The sequence below is a fragment of the Octopus sinensis genome, unplaced genomic scaffold (genome assembly GCF_006345805.1).
Source record: "Octopus sinensis unplaced genomic scaffold, ASM634580v1 Contig18993, whole genome shotgun sequence".
In the NCBI taxonomy this organism is placed as follows: Eukaryota; Metazoa; Mollusca; class Cephalopoda; order Octopoda; family Octopodidae; genus Octopus; species Octopus sinensis.
The window spans coordinates 1-12,768 of record NW_021836157.1 but is presented as its reverse complement, the minus strand read 5'-3'; the positions used below and the strand labels follow the sequence as shown (position 1 = coordinate 12,768).

Below are 12,768 nucleotides of genomic sequence, written 5' to 3'. Positions count from 1 at the left end.
TGGCGAAGGCAAAATACCAGGGGATGAAAATGGTAATATTGCCATCGATTCCATTTGTACCATTGTTAAGATGCCTTCTGATCTCAGAGATGCAGTGTTCCAAGATCTACACGCTAATTATCAGAATATGGATTGGATTGGCCAAAAGGCTATACTGGCCCCGAGGAATAAAACTGTTCACCATATTAATGATGAAATGCTAAAACTCATTCCTGGGGAAGTCTATGTATATCAGTCTATCAATACAACTCCTGACCCACAGGACGTCATCAACTATCCAATAGAGGTACTCAATTCCTTTGAGCACCCCGGACTAACACCACACATTCTCAAACTTAAAGTTGGTTGCCCCTATAATGCTCATCAGAAATTTGGTTCCCCCAAAACAATGCAATGGCACACGTTTGATCGTTAAGTCCTTATCTCCCAGCGTAAACTTATATCAATATTTGCCTGAATAATCATCATAATTCAGTGCAATCATTAACAGTACTTTCAAGCAATTCAGCCCCGAGCAACGCCGGGCAATTCTGCTAGTATATATATATATATACATACATATATATATATACATACATACATATATATATACATACATATATATATATATATACATACATATATATATATATATACATATATATATATACATACATATATATATATATATACATACATATATATATATATACATACATACATATATATATATATATATACACATACATACATACATATATATATATACATACATACATATATATATACATACATACATATATATACATACATACATATATATACATACATACATATACATACATACATATATATATATATATATATATATATATATATATATATTATATATATATATGTGAAATAGAAAGATGAATAATCTTGTAGTAGATTAATCAAAAGTTTAACCGATACCTTAGTAGCAAAAATCACAGCAGTAAACAGCACGGTTGGAGGTACAACCATCTGGCGTTGCAACCGTGCGTTGGTGCGGATAATTGAAATTAAAACATTATTGGTGAATTGAAGAAATGGAGCTGAACGCAGATTGAACAGAAATCGTTTTATTTGTAGAATGAAATAAAACGATTTCTGTTCAATCTGCGTTCAGCTCCATTTCTTCAATTCACCAAATATATATATATATATATATAATATATATATATATATATATATATATATATATATATATATATATATATATATATATATATATATATATATATATATATATATGTTTGCGTATATATTGGAAATTTTCTATCATGCCCCAAGCCATAATTTCTGTGGCTGTGATGTGCATGTTTTAAGCATCGAATCTGAAAAGAAAACCTTCCCCTTCCGTAATTTTGAAGTTTTGACTTTTGTCGTCAAAAATAAATTTATCGTGTGCATGTTTTTGAATAATCATAATTTCAGATGTTTAAAGTACAAATTGAAAAAATTTTCGAAAGAAAGTAAAAACTAGAAAAGTACAATTAGCGGTGGCGTGTAGGATAAAAAATTTCCGTTTCCATTATCTGCAGAATCATAACCTACAATGCTTAAAACTTAAAGGTTTTTGGCGCGCTAGATAAATTCTGATTCAATAGGAACGCCTCAGATCGGTTCTGATGAGAGCGGACCAATGATCAAAGACATTCCAAACATGATCATTGTGTTCTTTTTGGGGTAATCTAGGATTACATTAAATAATGTATTCTTCCTTAATTAAAATAGTCGAGTGTGATTTGAGGAATATTTGGCTGCTTTTTCGGGTAAAGATTTCCTTGTTGGTCTGTCTTTCCAGCTGGCGCCTTGCGGAGGTACATTATTAGTGCTGCTGCTGCTCACAACGTTGAATAATGATAATTTCTAAACACGAACTGCTTTACGGCAGAAATCGTAAGTAAACATCAACTTGGAATGTGTTCCTTTTTAATGACACGTCCTCTACATCGCTGTCCGATTCCTTATCAGAAATTACTGGTCTTCATTATTCCTATAAAACCAAGAAAACTAAATTTGTTTCATCACCGGGGAAAAAATATATTTGCAAAGACAATAATAAAACGTCACGCCCAATTATTTTTAGTTGGGATATTGTGTGGCTGTTAATTTTCGTGGTGAGTGTCATTTGATGATACAGTTTTTGCATTTGTTTCTTTCACCTATTCTGCCTATATTGCTTGTTTTTGTTTGATAATAACAGCTGCAATAACAGCAACAATAATAGAAACAATAATGGAAATGTCTAAATCAACCTTTCTCCTCTTCGTATCGATTGTGAAATCTGTTTAGGTTCTTTTCTTTAGTACATGGATGTATATATTGATGTTACAAGAATACCCACCACACACACTTCTCTCTTTATATATATATATATATATATATATATATATATATATAATCTAATAAATATGTGTGTGTTTATATATTCATCTCAAAGTATTTGTTCATGTTTACCTACCTCTGTGTGTGTCTTACTTATTCCTTACCATTCTCTTCCTCCCGTCTACTCGCATATACCCCTCTCTGTCTCTCTCTCTTTGTATATATATATATATATTATACACTCATTCCTACTCAGACTTTTATTTGCCTCTATTGTAAAAAGGTTATCAAGTAGACAAGTGACGTGAATAAGTGGACTCGCACCTCTGTTTCATTAATATCAATGTTTCCTTCTAATTTATGAAGCTGCCGTAACTCTACTAAACGCAGCATTAGTGTTTCTGTGCTTTTCACCATCCCGGGTCGGTGAAATAAATAAGAAATATTCTGCGGTTCATTTTAATCCGACATATTAGTTTAAAGTAAACGATAAAAATAACAATATCATCCTTTGTCTGAGAAAATATTCATTACTGATACTGTTTGGCCATTATTGTTGTTAATGTAATAATTATGATTGTCATTTATTTAAATTTATTCATTTAATTTATGTACTCAATGTTGTTGTGTACACCAAATCTAAAAGATGTGTGTATATCGTAATGTGAAGATTATCTCATCTCGAACTCAGTACATTCGGCAGATAGATATGTTTATTGTAGCAGTAGTTGACAGTCTACTTTGAGTTTTGTTATAGAGCTAGGTGAAAACTCGGAGTAGATTAACTTTTGATATAATCACATACATAGTATTATAAACATTTGTAAAGTGGGACGCTTTTGTGGCTATTTTAAAAAACAAAATCACGAGGACAGTGTATATTTGCAGGCATATGAAATTTTATTAATTGTTTGGTAATGATAATTAGTGAAAAGAAGTTATATAACACTAATAATTTTGAATTATTCCATTTTATCTCAGAATTATACAGATACACTGAAGTATTGACGTTTATCGGTAGATAGACAGATAGAATCGTTTATATTACTATTATTTAACTTTCATCCTTTCGGAGTCAATGTAATCGACTTAACTCTCCCCGAAATTACTGGGCTTGTGCCAAAATTTGAAACCTTTATTATTATTATATTATTATTATTATTATTAGTCCTTCGTAACACAGTGTAGGTAAAAATGCACCGGAGTCTTTAGTCATCTGTCAAGTCACAACAAAGACCTCAGACAGAAAACACTTTCCTTAGATGTGCGCTGTGCCCAATAAGACTGCTTTTTGCAAGACATAAATCTTGCATGGAATTTCCAGTTGCCTTAAGAAGTTTTGAAGTTTCAATGGGATTGAGCCCAACGCTCCGATCACCACTGGCATCACTGTTACATTACCCTCTCGCATTCCATACAATCTGAGTTCAAATTCTGCTGAGATCGACTTTATCTTTCATCCTTTCGGGGTTGATAAATTAAGTACCAGTGATACTCTGGGGATCATTATAATCGGCTAGCCCTCTCTTACCAAATTTCAGGACTTGTGCCTATAGTAGAAAGAATTATTATTATTTTTAATGCGGCAAACTGGCAGAATCGTTAAGCATGCCAGGTGAAATGCTTAGCGGTATTTCGTTCATCAGTATTTCATCGATAAAATAAGTACCAGTTGTGTACTGGAGTTGATGTAATCAATTTAACCCCACCCAAAATTTTCAGAAAGGATTATTATTATTATTATTATTATTAGCCCATGTGGCCAATAAACGAATTAATTATTATTATTATTAAGGTGGCGAGCTGGTAAAATCGTCAGCACGTCAGGCAAATAGTGACATTTCGTCTGTCTGTCTTTATGTTCTCAGTTTAAATTCTGCCAAGGTTGACTTTGCCATTCATCCATTTGAGGTCAATAAAACAAGTACCAGTATTGATTTAATTCTTCTCTTAAACTTTCTGGCCTCATGCCAAAATTTGAAACCATTATGCAGATGTCACCATCATAGTGTCAAAAGAATTACATGACAGTGACAGGAGCAAAAATTAACCAAGAAAAGTCAGTGGGCCTGCAGCTAGGCACCTGGAGAGGTAGGTCCATGCCATCCAATAATTTTATGGGATGCTGGATGGAGGGACTGGTTAAGTTGCTCATATTCTGGTTTGGTCCAGATCTCCAGGTGGAGAAGAACTGGGAGGAGTGATGAGTAGGGTAGCCAATCTTGCCTTGAAATAGGCTGAGAGAAAGCTATTCCTGAAAGGTCAGCAGAGGTGGGGAATGCTTAGTTTGCCCCCATTATATATTACCATCGGACCGTTATGCTATGCTCCAGTTTATGTCTGACCAAACTGGAGTGCACACTCTTCCACTTTCTGTGAAAGGGATGAGTTCAACTGGTCAGGTGCTCCATTTGCTGTCATCACTCAATGAATGGAAGGCTGGACATGTCAAGGTTGCTGATGAGCAGACGTGTTGAGGCTACGGCATCTCCAGCACTTCCTTGATGGTGAGCAGGTGTGGTTGGACAGGATCTTTCACAGCTTGTCTCTTTGACCGAGCTGCAGTCCTGGATCAAACATAGATTGAGGCAGCATTCCTGGCACTTAGAGTGTTGTTATGTCCTCACAGTCCTTTGTCAGTTGGGTAATGCAGTCGGTTGAAGTTCCACTTTGGCATTCTATAAAGGGTTAGTGGCAGGTAAGTGTGACAATGTTCTTGGGGAGACTCAGGGCTAATTTTGCTCAAGTTAATTTTATAGAGGGTTGTATATAAGAATTGAAAATAACACCATATGCATTTACTGACAACCTTCCACCAGATGGCTGCATCACCATCACAACCCAGTTATGCTGTAGTACCAACCCGTATAACACCACTTTGCAGCATTGTTTATTTCACCAACACCAACACCACTTTGCAGCATTGTTTATTTCTTTTTTTTTTTAACTGTGATTTCCTCTGTTTTAAGAGATGAGAAAATTTGTGAATACTTGTACATTTGTATTATGAATAAATTCAATTGTTAAACATTAAAAAGTAATTTGAAATATTAATTAGCAACAGTAATCCTGGTATTATTTTCTAAAATTGTTATCAGGTTCTAATTTTTAGTATTATTGAAAAGGAGACGCATAGCATTTAATACTGCAAATCCAACCATCTATATTCCTTCATTTCTTATCACTTTCTACCATCTATATGTAAGTTTTTGAATTAAAATATATATTTAATTCATTTTCTTTGCCTTCCCAGCTGGCCATATTTTCCCATCAAAATGGTTTTGCAGAGATCTAAATAAATGGAAATCTTATGGAACAAGGTCTGGATAATATAGATGGTATAGCATTTTTTCTATCCAGAACGTTTTTAGTGACTTAATCGGAATTAAACTGAGCATTATCTTGATGAAAGAGAACCACACTGCAGTTTAACAAGACTGGGCATTTTCTATTCAAAGCAATCTTCCAACAGTGAAGTTACTGACAGTAGACTTCAGAAAAGATTGTTTGATTCATCCTGAAAAGCTCTTTCCATCTCCCACCAAACACTCAAAGTTTTCTTTGCATTAAGTTCTACTCCTGAATGTGGCATAGTTTTTTTTAATTTGGGCTTAATCACTGTCTGCAGTGCTTAATATTGCCATAAAAAAAATCATTTTTCATCTCCAGTCACGATCCAGTTCAAAAATGGTGCTTGATGGTTCTGTGTATGGAGTGATTCACAGCCTTTGTTGATGATTTGCTGTTGAAGAGCATGAAGAACCGATTTTGCACACTTAGAAACATTTTCTAGCTTTTTCAAATGATTATGAATGGTCACAGTGCTAACATTAACCCTTTCGTTAGCAATCTGGCTGAAACCGGCTCTGGCTCTGAGTACAAATGTCTTGTTTTCATAAGTTTTGAATTAAAATCTTCCACCAAACCTTAGTCATAATTTATGTTCCTAACAATAACTGAATGATAACTAAGTTATTTTACTAAATTATTTGTTATGAAAGAAACAGAGCATCTCAAAATAAATACAGTAAAGAAAGGGAAAGCTCTCTCACCATCACAGCAGGATTCCTTGCAAATGTTGCCTCCAGCATTTCATCATCCACTTCATAACAACATCCCCATCTTAGCTTATCTATCAAATTAACCATAAGCCTTTTGAACATTTTTGGCTGCTCTGGTTGCATTAAATTCTCCATAAAACTCATAAAGCATAACGTGATGAATATGTTCTTTGGTTGCTTCCATGATGGGTTCTTCATATAGAAAATTATAATATACTAAAATATGATTGTTCCTCTACAGAAACTCTTCATTACTGAATGCCACCAATATTTATAGCTGTTATAAAAAACGTGTTTTAATGGGTTCAAACTTGTAATCAGATAGAACTTTACATATAACCTATTTACTTTTTACATTTGTATTTGGCAGTAAGTTATTGTTGCCAAATGCTAACCATTCAACTGTAAAATAAGAATGGAGCTTGTTAGTTGGCCAGGAACATTGAAAATTATGCCAACATTCTTGTTTGTATTCTATTATTTTGGATTGTGTTATATACTTTGCAGAATTCATTTTTACCTATTTGATGGAAATTTCAGACTAAAGGATTCCAGTTTGCTATGAGTGTAAGTATCTAGTTTATACAGGGTAAAATCCTGTTACACAAAACTATTTTTGAATTTATTTACGTAGCATTTACATAATGTAAATTTGTATATTTTGACAGCAAAACGTGAGGTTGATTGCCTGTTAAGATGTTAGAGTGCTAAAAAATACACTTGATTTACTCTTGATTTCCTTTCAGCTAGTGTAAGATGAATTTGTTGAGTGCTCATATGGAAACTTCTGTTGCATATGTCAGCTTGATGTTGTTCTGGTTGCCTATATAGAAGTTCAGTGATGTAATTTGAGTTGAGATGGCAGAATAACTTCAACTCAAATTGACCTGAAGCTGAGAGCTTCTTGGGAGAACTGGGCTATGAAAGTTATGCCTTGAGCAAATTTGGCAGTGTAATTTACATTCCTGTTAGAATATGGTTCCATGTCAGAAACACTGCTTTATTAGAACCTATCAACTCTATTAATGTTAACTGTGATTACAACTATAACAACACAAAAATAATATATAAAATTCAACATATTTGTCAATTACATCATCTACGTGAATAATTTTTTGTAGAGTTCCTTCCTCTCTCTTCTCTGTCATCATCATCAGCAAGATTATAGGATTAGCCTTATCCTTTATATACTAGCATGATTTTGAATGATTTGCAGAAAGATGTGTCTCCAGCTTTTCATATTGTGGGACATCTTATATAGTTGGTATATACATAGCACCACCTGATTTAATACTGCCATGTAGTAAACATATGCTGTATGGTTTACATATTTGTAGGAGCTAATACGTAGAGTCTAGACTGGATTGGAATCCATGGATATTAATGAGATTTGTCTGGCAGGTTTAGTGTTATTTTTTGACTGAGGCATTTAACCCTCTCAGACTTCGGCCCCTGTGTCTAACTTTACCTTCTTGGGCTCCTGAACAAACAAATAAATAGTTGCATACACAGTTCAAGAGTAATGATCGCTAACAAACTAATGGACAGAACCCCCACAATTCAGGAGAATAACAGTAATAAGTTTACCTCTCAATTACTTCCAGTATTCTGCCTTAGTATGCTAGTCAGACCCTTGTTTGATACATAAATACTTTTTGCAGAAGCTGCACTACATTGTTGTCTTCACCACCTTGTCTGGGATGTCTTTATAAGCTACTCCAGGATTATTTTGTATTTCAGGTGATTTTTCACAGCACAAAACACATACATGGTGTGTAGATGGATCAGTTTGTACTTCTGGGAAGTGAGGCCCTTGGGTATGGTGTAGGTTGCTTGGCTCTTTTCATACACAAATGAGCAGACAAGCAATAATTTTCAATGAAAGCAAGGCAAGTTCCTGAATGTACCCAATGAAAAACATTTGGGGAGAGTCTGCTTGCCTTTTAGCATTGAAAAAAAAAAGAATGAAAGAATTATAACAAGCCCACAATGTCAGCACATCACAAGATTGCAATAACCTCCTGCCATGGCCTGAATGCTTGAAAATTTCACTAATTTTAGGTTATTGTAATCTTATGATGTGCTGACATTCTTTAGAATTCCTTAACTTTTAAACAGTGGGAAAGGGTTGCATGAATGTGTGTGCCAAACAAGCAAAAAACAAAAAAAAATCCTCATTTCTTAAGAGCAATTATACTCATTTTCCCTTTAAATAAGTGCAAAAAGTATGAAAAGTTACAATCTCATTACAAAAGTGCCATAAAATATTCACTTTTTTTTGCATATCCAACATTAATATGAATTCATTTGAGATTCTTGCATTATTTCAAATGAATGTACAAATAGAGGAAAATCAGTGCATTTTTTCCATCCAAAGCTTGAAGCATTACTTTCTTCAGTGCTATCTAGATCATCATCTACCTCATTGAAGAAGGAAAGTCAGAAAAAAAATCATCACTGTACAAAATCTTCCATTTACAACTTGATTTCTCCTCTAAGTAATGGCCACTTATGCTTAGGCACATTCAATGAAGTAATCACTTTGGCATCAATTGATGATGGCCATATCCATGAAAAATTTTTGAAACATCAATTGATGATGTCTATCATTTAAAGCTTAAATTTCTCAGTCAAAAATTAACACTAAATCTGGTGGACAGTTCTCTTTAATATCCAGTCTAGACTTTACACATTAACTCCTACTAATATGAATCCACACAGTCTGTTCCCCTCAAAAATACCTACCTCTCATCTCTATAGCCTATATCTGTGGTTTAGGATATGTAATTTAGTTTAAGTATAGAATACTTGAACTTCACTCTGAAACTTGTTCTCTTTGTATGTGTTTTTTTTCTGCTCTCACTGTTATCCATTTCTTACATCTGGATATCAGTTTCACAAATTTTCAGTTACTCTGGCTCAGTATCTTCCTTTTATATTCCTTTAACTATATCTGCTTCCTCTATCATTCTCCTCACACCTCTAATAACTAACAACTCTTCAGTCATATTCATTCCATTCTGATGCTACAGCAGTAATTTTTAAAGAATTGTTAGTGCATAGCACAATTTACCTGCAGTATTCTTTTTGGCTCTCTGTGCTTGGAGTTCAAATCTCAATGAGGTTAATTTTCTCTTTCATCCTTTTGGGAGTTGCAGTCAAGAGCTATGGCTTGGCAGAATCCTTGAAGTATTGAAATACTTTGAGGTATTTGTTCTGGTTCTTTACATTCTGAGTTCTTGGGTGTTAGGCTTAATGTCCTGGCTTAGCATCACCACCTGGTCCTTGGGTTCTTTCACAGCATTTCCCCTGCTGCAAGCATCCTCTAAGGTTGTGACAAAATAATGGATGTAGTATTTGACACATTATGGAAGTATACTTAAAAAAAGTATCCCTCTTGTATACTGGCCTTCTAAAGATTTATCTCTTATGTACTTAACTGTACAGAAACTTGGATGTAGGCATAACGGTGTGGTTAAGAAATTTGTTTGACAACTGTGTGATGCTGGTTTCAGTTCAGCTGTGCAGCATATTGTCAAAAGGTCTTACCATAGCCTTAGGAGTGAAATTTGATAGCCATAAATTATTTGGAAGCCCACAAGAGGGATATTTTCTATTCTTGGTTGGAAAACTGAATGCATCACTCAGTTTACCACCACCATCTAGATATTGGGTTTCTTTTACAGAAACTACTCTTTTGCAAGCATTTGAGCCAGATGTGAAAATAACTTACCCCTCCCTGTAAGGTCGTGATTGCAGTTCTTCTGCCTTTAGTTAAATCATAAAAATGATGTAAAGGTAGTGAAATATAGTGGTTCAGAAAGAATTGACCGAATAGTTTCATCACACCATATTCTTGCTACCCCAACATAAACTAGAATACATATATGTTTCTTCTGCTGCTTGTGCTGATGATTATGTTTCCTTTTGTTCCAGATTTGTTAAACCATTCCCACATGCTGTGAAAGGTGTATCAGACAGCAGCAGCTCTATTTCTCCATCTTTTAATGCTTGAATAATGGAGTTAGGAGTCAGTGGTGATGATGAAGGCTTTGCTGAGGGAGACAGCCAGGTAGACGCACAGATGGAGTGTTCTCCTGTTGTTGATTTGGAAGGTAAGTGACCTTTTACACCACCTTAGATAGTAGGAGGCTCTCAGCCATTTATGTTTGTTATTGGTAGAAATGGTTTAATGGATAAGGTATAAAATTATAGGTATCTTAAATGTAAATGAGCTTTGTTGTGTCATTGGGCGGAATAGTCTAGTCATCTAGGCAAAGCATAGCTCTATTGGAAATACCTATAATAAACATAATATCTAAGAAATGATTAGAGTGAAACTTAATACAGTGTATTCAGCGAAGGCAAAGGATTGACAGACTATCTGAAAACCAGGACTGCAGATATCATGGATTCACAGGAGTAATTAGTTGTAAGAGTGGCCATCTGATAACACCCAAATTAGATTTAGTTGATAGTTTCTACTTCATTAGTGATTTAATTAGTTCTGTCCAAAGTAGCTAGAGTAATGCAAGGGTAAGAAAGGTGGTTTTGAGAGTTGTTACTTCTGTTGGTAACAAAAGGTTTCTTTCTTTATATGTAATATGGCTGCAATACACATATGTAAAAGAGTATGATAATGCAAGGTAATAAGATAAAAACATTGTAAAGGCTAGATAGACTATAGATCAGTATGATTCATTCAAAGCTGAACAGAAGTGAAATTAGAGAGGCTAGATAAGAATGACATTGGCTAGTGTGTGCAGGAAATGAATGCTGAATGTAAAAGTGTCATGTAGGTGTCCTTGGGTGAAGATGTGGAGAAAGTAGTGAGGTTAGATGGCAATATGGTGTATCTCCCAGTAAAGGTGATATAAGAATGAGGTAAGTAGCAATCTATTGTGCAGTAGACCTGTGAACATAGAAGAATGGGTGTTAAAATGCTGTATGGCTGTTGCAAGTATATGCACCTAACAGCAAGGCCAAATACAAATTCTTCCTTGATGAAATCACTGTAGCTTTGATCTAGTTAAGACCAAGCCATTTGTCCTACAAGGAACTTCAGTGCACTTGTTGGCATTGATCACTGGACATGGAAAGGAGTGATTGGGAGGAATGGTGACCCTAAACTAAATGCAAATGGAAAGGCCTTATTACATTTCTGTGTTGGAAGTGGGCTGTACATTATGAACTCATTCTTCCAGCACAGAGATATCCATAAGTATACCTGATACAGAGAATTCGTTGGGACAGAGGTCATTAATAGATTTTGTTTATTGTCTTTGACCACTTTGTTTCTGTACTGGACTTTTGTGTAAAGAAATGGTTGGAGTTATCAACTGATCATCACCTAGTTGTCTGTAACCTGAGACTATTGACAGCAGGAAGAACTCACAAAACTGCTAAGTCCAGTGCAAGTTGCAGGATAAAGTGGGAAACCCTGGAAGAGAAACAAATCTCTCCTTTTGTGCAGGCAGTACACTGAGGTGCAAAAGGCTGCAGTAGATACAGTAAAAACAAACAAGGCATGAGAGGACTTTGGGGTTAAGCTGAACTCTGACTTTAGATCGATCAATAAAGTATTCTGGCAGGCCGTCGACTTACTTCATAACAAGAAGCACTCTTTCACACCAGCCATTAAGAACTGAGCATCCTTGATGGGCAAAGAAAATACTTTGCTGATCTAAATCTAGTTATGATAAAATTTTCTAGTGGACACGAGGTGCATCTAGAGGTGAAGGCTAATTTCACATAGCCTGAAGTCACATAGACAATTAAAGCACTTAAATGTGGCAAAGCTGCTGGAGAAGATGAAATTTAGCCCGAGATGTTAAAAGCCTTAAAGCTATTCTCTGGCTCATTCACATATATCAGGTGACTTGAACATCTAGAAAGACCCCAAGGCAATGGGAGTCTGGGGTGGTAATTCCAATTTTTAATCAGGGAGATGAGAGAGTGCTCTAATTGTTGAGGATTCGCTTTGTTGACTTTCCCTGATAAAATCTATGCTAGGTATCTGGAAAAGAAATGTAGGGAAATTGTTGAGGCCAAGATAGCTGAAGTACAGTGTGGCTTCCATCCTGGATGAGCACAACTGATGTTCAGATAATAACTTTACAGCAAGTCTTTGAAAAATCATGAGAATATTCTTTTCTACTCTAGGTACAAGGTCCAAAACTTTTGGGGAGGGGCCAGTTGATTAGACCGACCCCAGTATGCAACTGGTGCTTAATTTATCGACCCCAAAAAGATGAAAGACAAAGTCGACCTCGGTGGAGTTTGAACTCGGAATATAAAGACAGATAAAATGCCACTAAGCATTTCGCCTGGCATGCTAACGTTTCTTCCAGCTCACTGCCTTAAAACACTGAGGATA

At 35.1% G+C, this 12,768-nt stretch overlaps 1 long non-coding RNA gene across 1 annotated transcript; it reads left to right on the top strand.

Annotated features, from left to right (window-relative positions):
* Nucleotides 1–1,604: 1,604 nt before the first annotated feature.
* On the top strand, nucleotides 1,605–10,509 carry LOC115231969. The gene is made up of 3 exons (XR_004997783.1): nucleotides 1,605–2,123; nucleotides 6,900–6,959; nucleotides 10,329–10,509. It is a non-coding gene; the product is annotated as an uncharacterized LOC115231969 (long non-coding RNA).
* The last annotated feature ends 2,259 nt before the right edge of the window (nucleotides 10,510–12,768 follow it).